Source organism: Schistocerca gregaria, chromosome 1 (assembly GCF_023897955.1).
Source record: "Schistocerca gregaria isolate iqSchGreg1 chromosome 1, iqSchGreg1.2, whole genome shotgun sequence".
Lineage (NCBI taxonomy): Eukaryota > Metazoa > Arthropoda > Insecta > Orthoptera > Acrididae > Schistocerca > Schistocerca gregaria.
The window spans coordinates 843113909-843132888 of NC_064920.1; the positions used below are offsets into that span (position 1 = coordinate 843113909).

At 44.9% G+C, this 18980-nt stretch overlaps 1 protein-coding gene and 1 pseudogene across 2 annotated transcripts in view; both read left to right on the forward strand.

The window, feature by feature from the left end:
• The window catches only part of LOC126272445 (matrix metalloproteinase-2-like), an 884734-nt gene that overhangs the window by 497077 nt on the left and 368677 nt on the right, over positions 1 to 18980 (forward strand). The window lies entirely within an intron of this gene.
• On the forward strand, positions 15986 to 16102 carry LOC126292554 (5S ribosomal RNA; annotated as a pseudogene).

The following is an 18980-nucleotide window of genomic DNA, read 5'->3' on the forward strand; positions in this document are numbered from 1 at the left end:
AAATCGGTAAAGAATAAATACTTACCATTCGCATCTGATGACTGTTGCTAACCTCCTCTTGGCATAAAATTATTGGGCAGTTGTTGATAATGGTCAACCACGTTTATGAAATTAAAATCCTCCGATATAGGAAATAATAATTTTATATTTCAGTGATACTTATACCTCTGCCCTTAAGGTAACCGACCACTTTTGTATAGCTCATAGCCGAAATCAACAACGTTAATTATAATTACATCTACATCCATACTCCGCAAGCCACCTGACGGTGTGTGGTGGAGGGTACCCTGAGTACCTCTATCGGTTCTTCCTTCAATTCCATTCCAGTATTGTACGTGGAAAGAAGGATTGTCGGTATGCTTCTGTGTGGGCTCTAAACTCTCTGATTTTATCCTCATGGTCTCTTCGCGAGATATACGTAGGAGGGAGCAATATACTGCTTGACTCTTCGGTGAAGGTATGTTCTCGAAACTTTAACAAAAGCCCGTACCGGGCTATTGAGCGTCTCTCCTGCAGAGTCTTCCACTGGAGTTTATCTATCATCTCCGTAACGCTTTCGCGATTACTAAATGATCCTGTAACGAAGCGCGCTGCTCTCCGTTGGATCTTCGCTATCTCTTCTATCAACCCTATCTGGTACGGATCCCACACTTCTGAGCAGTATTCAAGCATTGGGCGAACAAGCGTACTGTAACCTACTTCCTTTGTTGTCGGATTGCATTTCCTTAGGATTCTTCCAATGAATCTCAGTCTGGCATCTGCTTTACCGACGATCAACTTTATATGATCATTCCATTTTAAATCACTCCTAATGCGTACTCCCAGATAATTTATGGAATTAACTGTTTCCAGTTGCTGACCTGCTATTTTGTAGCTAAATGATAAGGGACCTATCTTTCTATGTATTCGCATCTCATTACACTTTTCTACATTGAGATTCAATTGCCATTCCGTGCACCATGCGTCAATTCGCTGCAGATCCTCCTGCATTTCAGTACAATTTTCCATTGTTGCAACCTCTCGATACACCACAGCATCATCTGCAAAAAGCCTCAGTGAACTTCCGATGTCATCCACCAGGTCATTTATGTATATTGTGAATAGCAACGGTCCTATGACACTCCCCTGCTGCACACCTGAAATCACTCTTACTTCGGAAGACTTCTCTCCATTGAGAATGACATGAAGCGTTCTGTTATCTAGGAACTCCTCAATCCAATCACACAATTGATCTGATTATGCACATTTTAAGATATTACTGTGTATGTCAGTTTTTGTTTTCATTTTATTGTATTTTATTTTTTATTACTCCGGAGGAATACTACTCTCTTAAGGGGCTCTCAACGTTAGCTGAAGTTTGTGGGTTCGGTTGTTCACAGCTAGACGCATATTATTATGAAATACAGCCGAGAGCCGCGGGCAGCATAAATACCTGATTTGTACCCCATGCGACCCGCGGCGCAGTTTGTCGACCACTGGTCTAAACGACTGATCTTGTTAATAATGGAACGGTTGAAGTTAAATCATCGCCCCGAAATCTTGATTTCACTTTCCCACGACTTTCTGACTTATTTCGACGTGGGCCCTTTAATAAGGCTATAGGGGATTCCATACCGCAAGCTTAGATACCTGAGCTTTTTTTAGTCTTTTATGAAGCTTAAACTCAATCCCTCCATCCGTTCTGAGTGCATGAAACGTCCTTTTTTTTTAACGAAGGGCGCTCCTTATTGATTTACACTTGATAGTTGGTGGGTTGAACTGAGGTGAGGGAACCAAACCGCAAGGTCATCGGTCCCATCTGAATTGGGGTAGATTGGGGACGTAAGTCGGCCGTGCCCTTTCAAAAGAACCATCCCAACATTTGCCTGAAAGGATTTAGGGAAATCACGAAAAACCTAAATCAGGACGGCCGGTCGTGGGTGTGAACCGTCATCCTTCCGAATGCGAGTCCAGTGTGCTAAACACTGCGCCACCTTGCTCGGTCATCATTCATGATGCACCATTTGACTCATCATTACAGCCGCAAGTGTGTAGTGCTTTTGTCTAGCAGTAGGTGGCAAGACAATCACTAGAAGTGTAATCACTGCACAGTAGAGACTCCAGAAAAGTGGTTCGAGGATAGCCTACAGAAGTGGAGGCGCCAAGTTAGGAGGACGCAGCTGGTGTTCAACACCTGGAACCTCATTTCAGCAATGGCAGCCAGGCCTTTCCGACTCGCATGGAGACGAGTGTTTCCATGTTTTCGTCAGCGTGCACTCTCAAAGCACATTACCACCAACCGCCTGTGAATATACGCACTCTTTACGGCATCCTTCCACAGAGGCCACGTCGTCCATGGCTGTCCTAGATGGTCACACTCCTTGTTGTCCGCTCACCTTTTGACAGCAGTTGGGAAATTAGGCTCCATTGTGCAGTGATTACTCTTCTAGTGCCGGCCGGAGTGGCCGAGCGGTTCTAGGCGCTACAGTCTGGAACCGAGCTACCGCTACGGTCGAAGGTTCGAATCCTGCCTCGGGCATGGATGTGTGTGATGTCCTTAGGTTAGTTAGGTTTAAGTAGTTCTAAGTTCTAGGAGACTGATGACCTCAGAAGTTAAGTCCCATACTGCTCAGGGCCATTTGAAGCATTTGAGCTCTTGTAGTGGTCGTTCTGTAGCTAGACCAATGTACTGCATATTTGCTGCTACAATGATGAGCCAACCGGTGCACCTAGAATGATGGGAAAAAATGAAACGCAAATCAACATGGAACTCCTCTCGTAGTGTTATTTCTTAACCACAGCTGTTTCCCCACGTTAACAATATAATGAAAGATTGCAATGATCTTGATGTGGTGACGATATTCTATAGAGTGTTTCACGATGTTTTGACGACTTTATATTTGAATAACGTGCGCTAAAACCAAGTTATAGCGACGGTAGTGCCGCATAATAGTAATGCGGACTTTTTTATTTATTTATTTATTTCTCAAGTAAAGACCTGCTGCCTGTTGTTATGTAACAGATCGTACATTGTGTGATTTTACATGTTATATCATACAAATTCAGTTTTATTACTAGGACATTATTTTTGTCGAAACTTTTACAGAAGCATAAATTTAAAAAAAATATATGTAGATGATAAGTACAAGTGCATATACACAATTTAGTTCAAACTTGTTGCTAACTTAGATAACGATAATAAATAAGATACATAATATGTTGTGAATGTATTCTAAATTAAAATTAAAAATGTATTTAAAAGAAGAAACAAGAGATGGAAATTTGATTTATATGTTATACTACAGTTCTTACGTTTATACCTTCTGCTTGTATGGTTACGTCTGTTACATATGTTGTTTTGACAGTGGTGATAATTTAATTAGTTTAATGTTATAATGTGTTTCCGAACTTAAGGTAACAGTGGAGATTGGTAGTCGATTTAAGCTGTCGTCGTCAGCTGCATCAGGTGCAAGGGCTCGGTAAAACTTCGAGCCAGTCACACCTGATGCACCGAAGAAAGAAGAAATGTTACATGCTATGAAATGGTATAACAAACAGCGGACTGTCAAGTTTCACCCGACATACAGGCCAGTAATCATGTGGTGATACTGGTCTAAGCAACATCGTGCGTTCGTGGTGGAGTACTATTTTCGCCAGGGGGAATCTGTCGCGCGCGTGCAACGTGCCTTTCGTAAGCATTTCAGGGTTCAGCCGCGAGTCCAATTTCTGCTCGTGGAAAAATGCTGAAGTGTGTAAGAAACTTCCGTGAAACTACCAGTATATCGAACTGAAAGTCGATCGGCACTCGGAGAATCGTCCGAACTCCCAAAATAGAGACTGTGCGTAGTAGTTAACAAGGGATCTCTCGTAGTTAGTCACAAAAGCGATCCCAATCGATCGGCAAAGAAGCTTGCAACAGTTAAAAGATCGAATTCACGATGAAATTTCCAGAATTCCTCCAGCAGTTACGAAAGACGTTTTCAAAAACTTGATGAAACGTCTCAACTATTATGGAACCACGAATCGTCGTTATTTGTCCGATGTAGAATTTCATAAGTAAACTTGCATAAATGATGTACCTTGTGTAAAACATCCAACTTTGTTCCGCTTTTAGTTTTTCTGCTATTCAAATTTCAAATCGTCAAAACTTTGTGAAACGTCCTGTATAATAGCAACAGGCGTGTGGCGTGTCAGGCAGAAATACAGAGAGAGAGAGAGAGAGAGAAACAGAGGGGAACGACCCCTGCGTGTACCTTACGTCAGCAACGGGGTGGGCGTGTCCCCCAGGTATTGCCTAGTCGTGGCCAGAAGGGAAGGGACGGAGGAGGCCAGCACGGCTACAGCACGCGACCACTCTGTCTCACTGCATCGACCAGTCCCACCACAGTCGTTTCCATTTCATATGTCGCACTTACATTACACAAATACAGACTGGCGGTCCATTTCTGCAACGTGTTAGGCGTGGCTGCAGCGTAGCCGTCGCTAGGCAACAGTACACACGCAGACTGAAATGCATTACAATGCATTTGGCTGGTCTCAATCCCACGCATCGCTTTCGTTAATGGTATTACGACTACTCGATCATGCCTCAACAATTCGAGAAATAAAATTATCATAACGGTTGCCTAGGGAAATACTCGTCGTGGGAAGAACTTCTGCTCTCTGTCTGAGGTCTGTTACGGAACCTCAGTGGAGTTTGGAATAAATTTCAAGTCAGTAATGTCATTAGAGGTAAGACATACAGGGTGTAGCAAAAGCGTTCAGCTGAACTTTCAGTAAAAACACACACACACACACACACAGAGAGAGAGAGAGAGAGAGAGAGGGAGAGAGAGAGAGAGAGAAGAGGAGGATGTAGCAATATGGTGCGTTCACATGACTTCCGTGTTAGAACTCGAATTCTACACATCTTCATAGTACAAGGTATTTCAGAAAGATTCGTCCGATTTCATAAGACTACATCTTCTGTGTGAACTAAGATAAAAACTTGGAGTAAATATTAACTTACTACTGACTTACTATTTTCAAAACAACCATGCGATTTTACAAGAGTTTATGTTTTACATGCAAGTGCATACAAGCTTAACGGGCTTTTTACAATTACATTGACCGTCCCGTTGGCTCTTGATACACTATTTTATACATTACAAATGAAAGCACACACGAAAATGGTGCAATATTCTACAATATTTGTTATTTATTTCACAAACCGGTTTCTGGCTGTTGCACCGTGATCAGGTACAAGGAAAAATACCAAAGATTTTAAACTAGTATACCTGCAGAATATCTCAATTTCTAAAGATGAAAACCGTTAATGTTAGATTTAGCAATAAAACGAGAGGAATTATTTCGGCGAGAATGCGATGTAAGATTATTTAACTAAGATAAAATACGTGACCCATTCACTAATGAACTATATAGAAATTACAATAATTGTTCTTAGAAAAAATAAATTGTACAACTGACTTTGGTGACACGTCCCAAGAGTGTGACTGAACAACATAAACTTGTCTTTAATAGATCCTCAGTTATAAACACATAAGATATATTAGTGTAGTTAAGCAAATAAGTGAAGCACCTGTGATTATATAAACCCAAATTTTTTAACAGGGCAAGAAATATTATAGTAATTGAACTAAGGAAAAAATCTGGGGCATTTGAGTAAGAGGGGTAATCTACAACATAGCTTCGATGGGACTATGAGTAGCATCTACAGTTGGAAGTGGCGAGTAAGGAAACTGCATCTGGCCAGTCAGCATATGTTTATTGCTTTCCATTATTTCAAAATAGTTCATCTTCCTTTCTTTATAGGTGTGGTGTAATACTTCAGATTTTATCTTATTACTAGGGCCTTCTTTAAGCAGGTGGTCTGCAAAAATAGAGTCTTCCTTTCTAAGTTTCCAGCGTCTATGGTATTCCTTCAGGCAGGTGCAAACTGCCCTGCCATATTGACCGATACAGAATTTTCCTCACTTACAAGTTATGTTGTATATTCCACTCTTTCTCAATGCTGGGGTGCTGTCTTTAAAATTCGACAAAATGTAGCCAATAGCGTTGTGGGCATAAAATGATGTTTTAAAGTTCCTGCATTTAAGCTTTCTCGCTACAATCAATGAGACTTTTCCTATGGAATTGGGCACCCTTTATTGTGTTATTTACTTGGTGAGTCGAGAACAGGATAAAGAAGACGGTGGACCTGTTTTTCTGCTCTTTGTACATAATGGAGACGCCAAAGTAGGAGAATAACCATTGTTTGAAGCTGTTCGTCTGACTGCATTTAATTACATTTGGACATTGTCCTCACTAATGGGGACAGATATTAGGCGATATATGTTTGAACACAAGGGAGCGTGTTTATGGATCACTGAGTGTTGAGAACTGGCAGGTATCACAATATCTTTGATGGCAGGTTTCCTATAAATTTTGAAAGCATGATCACTGGTGTCTATGGTTAGAACTAAATAATTTATGCAGTTACTCCGCAACTCCATTGTACATTTTGTACTATTGTGTTGAGAATTTCGCTTCTTGAGGAACTTTTGCAGCTGTCATGTAGTACCTGTCCATAAGCGCATCACGTCATCAGCATACCTAAACCAGTATCCAACCTTGTAAGAGAGTGGATTATTCGCCAAAAAATGTTTTTCACAATTGTCCATTAATATTTCAGCAAGGACTGAGCTGAGGTGGGATCCCATAGCTAGATCGTCCAACTATTGGTATATCCTCCGATGGAAAGCGAATAGCCAGCCGAAGTGGCCGAGCGGTTCTAGGCGCTTCAGTCTGGAACCACTCGACCGCTACGGTCGCAGGTTCGAATCCTGCCTCGGACATGGATGTCTGTGGTGTCCTTAGGTTAGTTAAGTTTAAGTAGTTCTAAGTTCTAGAGGACTGATGACCTCAGATTTTAAGTCCCATAGTGCTCAGAGTCATTTGAACCATTGTTGGAAAGCGAATAATTTTCTGTGAGGCATGTTTGTGTAGGTAACCTTACGTCACCTTTGGCAACTGAGTTAATTTCTGATTTATCTAGGAAGTCTCAGAATGTTTAGGCACTCCTGAACAGGTATATTAGTGAGCAAGCTGCTGACATTAAAAGAAATTAGCTTGGCACCAGGAGGGATCTGCATCTCTTAATTTGTTCAGTAAATGAGCTGAATTAAGAAAACCATAACTAGGTTTGAACTTGGTTTTGATCTTGATCAGGTCATTTAATTCTCTAGGTGAGAACGAAGGCACCAAGTCAACAGTGATCGACGGTTGCTCGCAGCAGTGCCAGTGGAATCTGAGAAACGTGTTCCTGTATACTGGCCTTCGGATCAGGTAGAGACCGAACGTCTCCCTGGCGAACACGTTCTTTAAGATATCCCCAAAGTCAATAGCGAAATGTATTCAGATCTCGTGATCTTATAGTCCATGCGTCTCGAAAACCTCTGCAGGTAACACGGTCGTCGATGGGTGCATTAACCCGATCTTTCACACGGAGAGCGACACGAGGTGTCACCTCCATGTTCCATGAAAACAGCGGCTTCCACACAGTTGCACACTTCCAGTGCAGGAATTAAGTGCAGGCGCCACGGTACACCTGACAGGCCCTACCCAGCGACCGTGCTGCACGGTCAGTTACAGGAACAGCAACGTCGTCAGTAACGTCCATCGGGATAGGATGCCTTCCTCTTGCTGATGCTACACCAAGATCAGCCGTGTTTTCGAATTTCTTTATCATCTTATTGAAACCACCTAATGACATCTAACTTCTCCTCAGACCTCTCAGTCGGCGATACCCCTTCAATTCAGCCCTGTAATTGCTGCGGTTCACATAAAAGAGTCTCACTAACAACACACTGTTTTATTCTCTATAGCCACTTTTTCACTCACATTATGGACTGTCAAATAACAGCATGAATGTCAGACCGTCATGCAAACGATGTACAGCGCCAGATTTTCAGGAGGTGGCCAAAGTAGGGATTTTAATTTTTTTATGTATATACTAAGATAGTATCGGTGACCAAGCAGCTCGTTAGAAAGAAATTACAATGAAATGAAAACCATTAGCTGCTTACAGGCGTTGATATACGTCAACGGGGACAGATGAAAATGTGTGCCTCGACCGGGACTCAAATCCGGGATCTCCTGCTTGCATGGCAGACGCTCTATCCATCTGAGCCACAGAGGATAGCACGACTGCAGGGATTTATCTCTGGCACGCATCCCGCGAAACCCACATTCTCAACGTATTGTCCCGCAATACATTCGTAGTGCCCCCACCCATTATATTCATTACTCGCGGCGCGTTGCCGATTCCCGTAAGAGTTCGGGCTCTGTTTGTGCATCTGCACAGAAGAAGAAGATGGTCAACTGGCCGGTGAGCCTTAACTACACTCCTGGAAATTGAAATAAGAACACCGTGAATTCATTGTTCCAGGAAGGAGAAACTTTATTGACACATTCCTGGGGTCAGATACATCACATGATCACACTAACAGAACCACAGGCACATACAAACAGGCAACAGAGCATGCACAATGTGGGCACTAGTACAGTGTATATCCACCTTTCGCAGCAATGCAGGCTGCTATTCTCCCATGGAGACGATCGTAGAGATGCTGGATGTAGTCCTGTGGAACGGCTTGCCGTGCCATTTCCACCTGGCGCCTCAGTTGGACCAGCGTTCGTGCTGGACGTGCAGACCGCGTGAGACGACGCTTCATCCAGTCCCAAACATGCTCAATGGGGGACATATCCGGAGATCTTGCTGGCCAGGGTAGTTGACTTACACCTTCTAGAGCACGTTGGGTGGCACGGGATACATGCGGACGTGCATTGTCCTGTTGGAACAGCAAGTTCCCTTGCCGGTCTAGGAATGGTAGAACGATGGGTTCGATGACGGCTTGGATGTACCGTGCACTATTCAGTGTCCCCTCGACGATCACCAGAGGTGTACGGCCAGTGTAGGAGATCGCTCCCCACACCATGATGCCGGGTGTTGACCGTGTGTGCCTCGGTCGTATGCAGTCCTGATTGTGGCGCTCACCTGCACGGCGCCAAACACGCATACGACCATCATTGGCACCAAGGCAGAAGCGACTCTCATCGCTGAAGACGACACGTCTCCATTCGTCCCTCCATTCACGCCTGTCGCGACACCACTCGAGGCGGGGTGCACGATGTTGGGGCATGAGCGCAAGACGGCCTAACGGTGTGCGGGACCGTAGCCCAGCTTCATGGAGACGGTTGCGAATGGTCCTCGCCGATACGCCAGGAGCAACAGTGTCCCTAATTTGCTGGGAAGTGGCGGTGCGGTCCCCTACGGCACTGCGTAGGATCCTACGGTCTTGGCGTGCATCCGTGCGTCGCTGTGGTCCGGTTCCAGGTCGACGGGCACGTGCACCTTCCGCCGACCACTGGCGACAACATCGATGTACTGTGGAGACCTCACGCCCCACGTGTTGAGCAATTCGGCGGTACGTCCACCCGGCCTCCCGCATGCCCACTATACGCCCTCGCTCAAAGTCCGTCAACTGCACATACGGTTCACGTCCACGCTCTCGCGGCATGCTACCAGTGTTAAAGACTGCGATGGAGCTCCGTATGCCACGGCAAACTGGCTGACACTGACGGCGGCGGTGCACAAATGCTGCGCAGCTAGCGCCATTCGACGGCCAACACCGCGGTTCCTGGTGTGTCCGCTGTGCCGTGCGTGTGATCATTGCTTGTACAGCCCTCTCGCAGTGTCCGGAGCAAGTATGGTGGGTCTGACACACCGGTGTCAATGTGTTCTTTTTTTCCATTTCCAGGAGTGTATATCTATATATATATATACTAAGCACCTCGATAGAATGAAATTACAATGAAATGAAAACCAATAGTTGCTTACAGGCGTTGACATACATCAGCGGGGACAGATGGAAATGTGTGCCCCGACCGGGATTCGAACCCGGGATCTCCTGTGTCCTCGATGGCCCAGATGGATAGAGCGTCTGCCATGTAAGCAGGAGATCCCGGGTTCGAGCCCCGGTCCTGGCATACATTTTCATCTGTCCCCGTTGACGTACGCCTGTAAGCAGCTAACGGTTTTCATTTCATTGTAATTTCATTAATTTTTTTCCAGCGTAAATCGATTCCGCATGTGCCAATTTTCGCTGTCATACGATAATTGCAGTTCGCAATGGACCTCCTCGAGTAGCGGCGCTTTAAGTATAACCAAGCGGTAGCTGTCGAGTGCCACAAAAAGTGCGCAGCCGCCATAAGAAGTGAGTAAGAGGCGGTGACCGCCGTCGACCTGTGATCTCCGCTCGCCGCCGTCCATTCAGTTCAGACGGTGGCAGCGCTAAAGAACGACCGCGCCGCCGTCCTCGGCTCTCCTCTGGACTGATATACACACTCGCAGGCGGGCTCATTACGCGGCCTGAGTTAGGGGCCGCGCCCGCAGTAAACACGGCGCGCTCTCGCGCCGCTATCACACTGGAGCCAACCCGTAACCACAGTCACAACAGGCGCTGCCCCGAAGTCCAACCGTGACGTTATTACTCGACCACTGTACTGTTGCACCTGAGAGCGAGGGCGCTTCGGTCGGCTTACCGTGAATTTATATCGTGTTATTTCACGCTGACACCCTGCATCACTTGACAGTATATATGCAACTGTCTTGAAATAATTCACAGTGCGATACCTTTTCCTTAGTCACCACTATACTTGTTACAGTAAAGTCACTGCGAGTTCCCGGTAACGGCCACGACAGGCCAAGTGGAATAATATCGCGGTCGCCTAGTGCAGCTGCACGCAGGCATCTCGCCGGCGCAGATTTCCCTTTTACCGTTCTGAGTGCACTCGTCGGCAAATGACACATTGGCGGACTTCTAGCGCGTGCACGCTTTTGATTGGGTTGATTTGGGAGAGGAGACCAAACAGCGAGGTCATCGGTCTCATTGGATTATGGAAGAATGGGGAAGGAAACCGGCCGTGCCCTTTCACAGGAACCATCGTGGCATTTGCCTGAAGCGATTTACAGAAATCTCGGAAAACCTATATCAGGATGGCCGGACACGGGATTAAACCGTCGTCCTCCCGAATGCGAGTCCAGTGTGCTAAGGCACGCTTTTGAAATCTGTTCTTTGTTTCGTAGTCGTAAGTCATAAAATAAAGCGAAAACTAAATTAATTTTTCATTGTTTGCCATTTCTTGTCGGTGACGTTTTAAGTCACTCGCGTATATCAGCAATCAGCATTTACGTTCTTTTCTTCTTAATTCTGTTTCTTACACGAGACAATCATGTAAGCACTTCATAATATTATAAATATTTTCAGTCAGCCAGAGGCCATTTTCAGACTGACAACAGATAAAGAGAAGAGGCAAAGAATTTTTCTACATGTTATGCTACTCTGCAATTCACACTTAAGTGCCTGGCACAGGGTGTATCGAACTACCAGGTGGTTCTAATCGAAGTGCAGTTACTCACGGGGGTCCAGTTTGGGCTGTAATTATCGTATGGCAGCGAAACTTTGTGGATATGCTAATGCGTTAACGCGGAACTGATTTTCGCTGAAAAAAATTAGTTCCATTTAGGTCACCAAGTTCAAATCTGGCACTGTATAGCATCTCGTCGACTTCTCCGGTGGTCATATTAAACAAACTGTGTGAGTGGCGGTTAATAATGAAATCAATATTATACCGTTCTCATTTGTTTGACCTTTGCTGCCCAAAGACCTGTTGGTCTAAATTGGAACTAATTTTTTTCACAGTAAATAGATCTCGCATTAACGTATTAGCATATCCACCAGGTTTCGCTGCCATAGTGTAATTACGGCCCACACTGGACCTTCGTGAGTAGCTGCGCTTTAGTGCTTTCGAACCATTTCTTTACCTTCCAGTCTCTAACAGCACACAGCTAAAACGAACACTTAAATCTTGCCGTGCGAGCCCGAGTTCTCTTATTACAATGATAAAATTTCTTTCTATGTGGGTGAGTGTCAGCAAAATATTTTCATATTCGGAGGAGAAAGATGGAGATTGAAACCACGTGAAAAAATGTCGCTGTAACTAAAAAATGTCCTTTTTTTAAGATTGTCACCCTAACTTTCGGATCATATTCGTGACCCTCTCTGCCCTATTTAGCGATAATACAAAATGAGTGGCCCTTCTTTGAACTTTTTGACGTCCTCCATCAGTCCAATATAGTAAGGTTCGCACACCGCACAGCTAGGAAACCTATTGCGTATTCCAAGTACTTGCTGATAAAATCAGTTTTTGGTTTGCGTTCGCCACAACAAGATCTACGCACTCGTTCCAATTAAGTTGTTCGTAATTGTAATTCCTAGGTATTTAGTTGCACTGACATCCTTTAGATTTGTGCGATTTCTTTTAGTACTCATATCGGTGACCTCACACTCTCTATTACTTAGGATCAACTATCACGTTTCGCACCAAACAGAAATTTTATCTAAATCATTTTCAAATTGGTGTTCATCATTTGTTTGACCTTTGCTGCCCAAAGACCTGTTGGTCTAAATTGGAACTAATTTTTTTCACAGTAAATAGATCTCGCATTAACGTATTAGCATATCCACCAGGTTTCGCTGCCATAGTGTAATTACGGCTAGACGATAAATGACAGCGTCATCTGCAAGTCATGTAATAGGGCTGCTCAGACTGCATAATCTATAAAAATCTACCATATAATTATCTGTGTAATGATAAAAGAAGGTGAAATCAAACCTAAAGGCACACACCGCAGGCGGAAATATAACGTTCACGTTCCCTTGTCAATAATACTAAAAGTCAAAGTACGTAGAGGACGATGTTTTATACAGCGGGTGAAATCCTATTCACGCATGTCGCAAAAGGAATGCTGCTTCGGCAGATTTATGGTTACGCTCATTAGAGTTATGTGACATAGTTTTTTTTTAAGTTTTAAAAATTTTAAAACAATTTTTAAGATTCAATATTTTCTTAAAAAGGTGTGTTGAAGGAGAGATGTTATGGTTAGAGTAGTAACTGATAGGCAAATGGTAAGAAAATATTAAGCGCAATATGCTGACACCGCAACGGGAACGTTATACGAGCGCTTGCAACTAGTGCCTTCAGAAGTGATTTTATTCTTTTTTTTAACTCTTGGCAGATTGTATAAATTCTACAGTGATACTTTGTCTCCTCTTTTTATTTACTGACAGTCTGAAGGTAAGCAGTGGTAGGTCGGAATCAGTTGTGGCATTGTGAAATGCTAATAATCAGTAGATCACTTAGTTTCCGTGGACAGCGCGCCATTTTTTCCAAAAGTTATTTGTACAGGAGTTCCGCAGCTGGCTCGTAGGTGGCGGCTATTCGGTGGCAGGTAGGTTTATTGGTATTTCAAAAGACTTTCAGAGCCACCATGGGGTGCAGAGGTTGTAACATACATTTCCTGTCGAATAAAAATATCACTTATGCTGCAGCTTGAATACCCAATTTCGAAGTGGTGTTTCAGGGAGAGACACCTCATGATCCGTCCGTCGAGTAAGGGATACGTGCCCTCCCATCCCCTGGGTATTATTCCAGAGGAGTTCACTACGTGCTACCAGCAGGCTCCATCCTCTCACTTCTCTTCCCGTAGTCAACGAGACACAAAACGCACTGCAACACATTCTACATACACCTATTACAGTGAACAAAATTAAGCGTTCATCCTTAAGGTGCAATAGTCATAATTATCGGAGAAGAGTGGTCAGTATGCACGGAGAAAGGAAACGTTCCCGATAATATGTGAGTGCGGGCTTTCTCGGCGAATTTCATATATGAAGTCTTCACGGGTTGTCAGCCGAGTAGCGTCGTCGTCTCGCAGAAACGTGTGTCACACACTTCGCCTGAAGATGATGGAGACGCATTCCATCGAAACGTTGCTACGAGACGACGGCGCTACTCGGCTGACAACCCGTGAACACTTCATGTGTGTTCCCGATAATGCCCTCGAACCCACCTCTTCGTATCAAATAACCAGTGAACGCTCCCGATTCGTTAAAGAATCGACCTCCTATGTCTATAAAAGTTTCAAGTGTCTGATAAATGTCTGATGAATGTAGTTCAAGTGATTTACTCTGCCTCAAGACTGTTTCTAACTGTGATGCCTGTCATTTATCATAAGTTTACACCTCGTAACAGTTAGATTCTCAGGGAAACTGAAAATTTTAAACCCGTTTAACAATGAAATACTGAAAATCAAATACTTGTTCCCCTTGGAATCCGCTCGATAGGCAACCTACAACTGGAGCTGTGTGACCGTTTTAGTCTTCTAGTAATACAGATGGCGTCCTTTCGGTTGGTCAGCCTAGCTGTTGTTTCCGTTTTCTCTTCATTATATTTGGACAACCGAACCACCTGTTTCGTCAGCTGCGTTAAGTGTACTCGTCGCTTGGACTCCAAACAGAATATAAAGTACCGCTGATGTCGCGCAGCTGTTTATAACCTCATTAACCTCCCGGACCCGCTATGCGCTTCGATGCTTATATGCTTTTCGGAGCTCACAAGGTTATTTCGTCAAACTCACGTTCTTTCAGCGTTTCATAGTTCCGATGGATGCCATGACCACCGAGGTTTTGATAAGTCTAGTGCTTTAACGTTTTACTTAAATTGAAACCCATGTCCAGAACTGTACACAATGAACCATGAACCAGGTTAGCCATTAGTAGTGTAGACACCACACCAAGGAACCTATATAGCGGAGGAATGTGCACTGTTTTGAGAACTCTTGGTAGATTAAAACTGTCTACCAGACGGCTACTGTAAAGTCTTGGAGAGAGCAGGTTAGAAGCCTAGCTGTGAGGGTGGCTGGGGACTCGTGCCTGGGTTCTGACCTGTAGGAAAGGTCGGGGATCCGGTACATGTTTAATAATTTGCCTACCAATTATATTTCGAAAGTATTAAGTATGGTTACTTTAATTAATGTCTTAGAATTAACAATATGAAAAGAATGTTTTCCACCGAAAAGTTCTCCAAGGGGGTGGGGGCGGGGGCAGTTAGCTCACACGATTATTCGTAAGTATTTCCAGGCTTTCGTAAGACAATTGCACAAAACCCACCTGACATACAGAAAACAGACGCACGTCAGTGGACAGAGCGTCTATCCAAGTTTGTAAATCACACTACAAATGCTCAACATGTGCTTCATTTGTGACTGGCAAGCGTCAGTTCGAGGATGAAAGTCGTAGACACGAAGTTCCCGAGTAGGCGCGAAAGCAGCCCGCTTTGCGAATCTGGGAAATGAGTTGCCTACCTGCAGGTGCGAACTAATTCGATGTGACTATGCAGAGACGAGGGTTAACAATGAAACTTGACGACAGCACAACATACAGGTGCAATTTGTAATTATAACAATTCTGTTAACCATTAGTAGGCCTCCGTTTATCACTGGGACATTGAGACATAGCAATAACAAGCAGCAGTTCTCTAATAATCTACCATGGGACAATATGTCCCAATAGTAATCACTGGGTAAATAGGAAATAGGAGTAGTTCGGAGACAGGTAAGTATAAGTATGATTTCCCTTGAGAGTCAGTTCTCTCTTGCCGTTGCCGAGCGGTGTAAGGCACGTTGCCACGGCTCACGTGGGTCTTCCCCCCCCCCCCCCCCCCGCCCGTTGTAGGTTCGAGTCCTCCCTTGGGCATGGATGTGTGTGTCGCCCTTAAGCGTTAATTACTTTAAGTTAGCTTAAGTAGCGTGTAAGTCTAGGAACCGATGACCTCAGTAGTTTGGTCCCAAAGGAACGTCCCACAAATTTCCAAATTTTCTCTTGCCGTTACGTGCGTGTGGTGTTGAAATGCCCTGGACGATGCTAGTCTAAACCGATGAGTGGGAACTATAGGAAGGTTGACGAGTGAAAAGATTCAATCTTAACGTCTTTTGGCTAAAAGAGGAAGTAGTACTTGCTTGGAAGGATTACACGAGGACTTCTTTTTAGTATGACGTTCAAGTGCCAGCGCCGACATTGTCTTGCGGATGTCTTAATTTAATTACACTTTGTGCTAGTTTTTTGCCGGCAACGGCCTTGCCGCAGTGAAAACACCGGTCCCCATCAGATCACCGAAGTTAAGCGCTGTCGGGCGTTGCCGGCACTTGATGGGTGACCATCCGGGCCGCCATGCGCTGTTGCCATTTTTCGGGGTGCACTCAGCCTCGTGATGCCAATTGAGGAGCTACTCGACCGAATAGTAGCGGCTCCGGTGGAAGAAAACCATCATAACGACCGGGAGAGCTGTGTGCTGACCACACGCCCTTCCTATCCACATCCTCATCTGAGGATGACACGTCGGTCGGATGGTCCCGATGGGCCACTTTTGGCCTGAAACGGAGTGCTAGTTTTTTGCCAGACATTTGTCATAAACAAAGGAACGATCATGACGGCTCCCCAGCAATAAAAAATGGTTCAAATGGCTCTGAGCACCATGGGACTTAACAGCTGAGGTCATCAGTCCCCTAGAACTTAGAACTACTTAAACCTAACCTAAGGACAGCACACACATCCATGCCCGAGGCAGGATTCGAACCTGCGACCGTAGCAGTCGCGCGGTTCCGGACTCCACGCCTAGAACCGCTCGGCCACCGCGGCCGGCTCCCCTGCAATATTTCCCAATCGTGTGCAGAAGTATTTCGAGTCGCCCGGGCCCCGTAAGACACTCATCTCGTCTCACGAGCGGCCGCGACCGGACTGTAGCGCGCGTGCGCGGAGCTGTCGGGCTGCTGCCTGGTGGGCGTTGCCGGAACTGTGCCGCCACGCCGCTGTGTTTATGGCCCGCCTCATCCACTTAGCGGAGCTTGAGGAGTGCGCGGCCAGATCTGTCTGCCGGCCGCCAGCACTTCCTGCCCACAGGATGGTGGCCACATCTCGGGAGGAGCAATGAGCGCTGACGTGTCGTGTCGTCTCCTGATTCTGGTACTTCTCAAGTTTTTTTTTTTTTTTTTTTTTTTTTTTTTTTTTTTTTTTTTTTTTTTTACCGGGAATTCCTTAATTCTGCTAAATGTCAAGTCCAAGCCAAAAAAGGGCCTGAGGTGAAAAGAAACTTTCACAAACGAGATCTGATCGTGAAGTGTGTGGCGGTATACAAATGATACTTATTAAATTGGTTACCAAAGCTGTCCGCAACGTTATATCGAATGAGGACTAACCGAACTTCTACTCCTTTGATGTGTTTCAAGAAACAAAATTAGTGTCAGCTGCAAGTTCTAACCTGCCGCTTATTTTCATTGTCATGTTTATGTGTGCCACTTGTACATTACATAGTATTTGTTATTAGGGCCTCCTCAACAGTATATTGGCAATGGCCATGCCGCAGTGGATACACTGGTTCCCGTGATATCACCTAAGTTGATCGCTGTCGAGCGTGGTCGGCACTTGGATGGGTGACCATCCATGCCGCCATGCGCTGTTGCCAGTTTTCGGGGTGCACTGAGCCTTGTGATGCCAATTGAGGAGCTACTCGACCGAATAGCAGCGGCTTCGGTCAAGAAAACCATCATTACGGCCGGGTGAGAGGTGTGCTGACCTCATGCCCCCCTATCCGCATCCTCCTCTGAGGATGACACGGCGGTCGGAGGGTCCCGATGGGCTATTTGTGGCCTGTAGACAATTTGGTTTTTTCAACAATATATCAGCCTACATTACCCATTGATAGATCTGGTCTAATGAGATAAACGGTAGAGCACTTCCATTAGAACTTACAAGAGGGGGTGGGGGGGGGGGGGGGGGGGGGTGGCACGAGCTTGGGATCACACGTTTGCTTCAAACTTAGTATACCTTTAGTAGGCCATTAAAAGAACATAATGTGCACAACTCTGGTAATTCCCAGAAAATCGCAAGAGAAGTTTTTCGCGCTTATTACGTAACGGACATATCTTCTTGTAGGCATCAGCTGTCAAGAGTCCACGGTCATTAAAATGGTTTGCGTTCAAGTTTCCTAAGATAAACGTGTTTGAAGCGACGGTTCGACTCCCGCTCACACTCGTATTGTAATCTATATTTCTTTCATCACTGGTCATATTATTTAATTTATATGATCTTTGAGTGGTAATGTAATTTTTTTTTAAAAGCGTGGGTACTTCCATGAAGTTTTAGTGAATTTCATGTTACTCTGTTACTTACTAATTTTAATTAAATTTAATTCTTAGAACGAACATATTTACAATTATCGACGCATAGAGCATCCCTGCAAATGTATGCCTGTCGTGATTTGCGAAATCCCGTATACATGTAATCTGGTAAGGTACCCGCAAAGCATTTCGAAAAATGGTTCAAATGGCTTTGAGCACTATGGGACTTAACTTCTGGTGCCATCAGTCCCCTAGATTTAGAACTACTTAAACCTAACTAACCTAAGGACGTCACACACATCCATGCCTGAGGCAGGATTCGAACCCGCGAGAGTAGCGGTCACGCGGTTCCAGACTGTAGCGCATAGAACAGCACGGTCACACAGGCCGGCTTGCCCTTCGATACAAAAGCAGGCGTCATTTCGCAGTTAACCTACGTAGAGCAGAGACGTCGCTAATGTAGCAAGAACGATTAGCCCAGGTGCAAATTTTTTGAATATCACAGGACTTACACTTGTACTACCAAAATGAAGGTCTGAGAGCGCGTCCAACCGTCGCCTCATACACGTTCGTCTTACGGAGTTCGAATGCTAACCACTCGACCACCATAAACTCTAACGTCCGGCGCCTGCACACGGATACACCAGTTACATTTACATAATACATGCAAAAAAATTTCTTGAGGTTTTCTCGGAATTGCTATAGTAGTGCAACGTACTAGTTGAACACTATGTTGTTTTAATCACCTACTAAAGGTGGTGGTGGCGGTGATGGTAGTAAGTTCCTATGGGAGCAAACAGCTGAGGTCATCGGTCCCTATGCTTACACACTACTTAATCTAACTTAAACTAACTTATGCTAACGGCAACACACACACCAATGCCCGAGGGAGGACTCGAACCTCCTACGGGGACAGCCGCGCGAACCGTGGCAAGGTGCCTTCGAC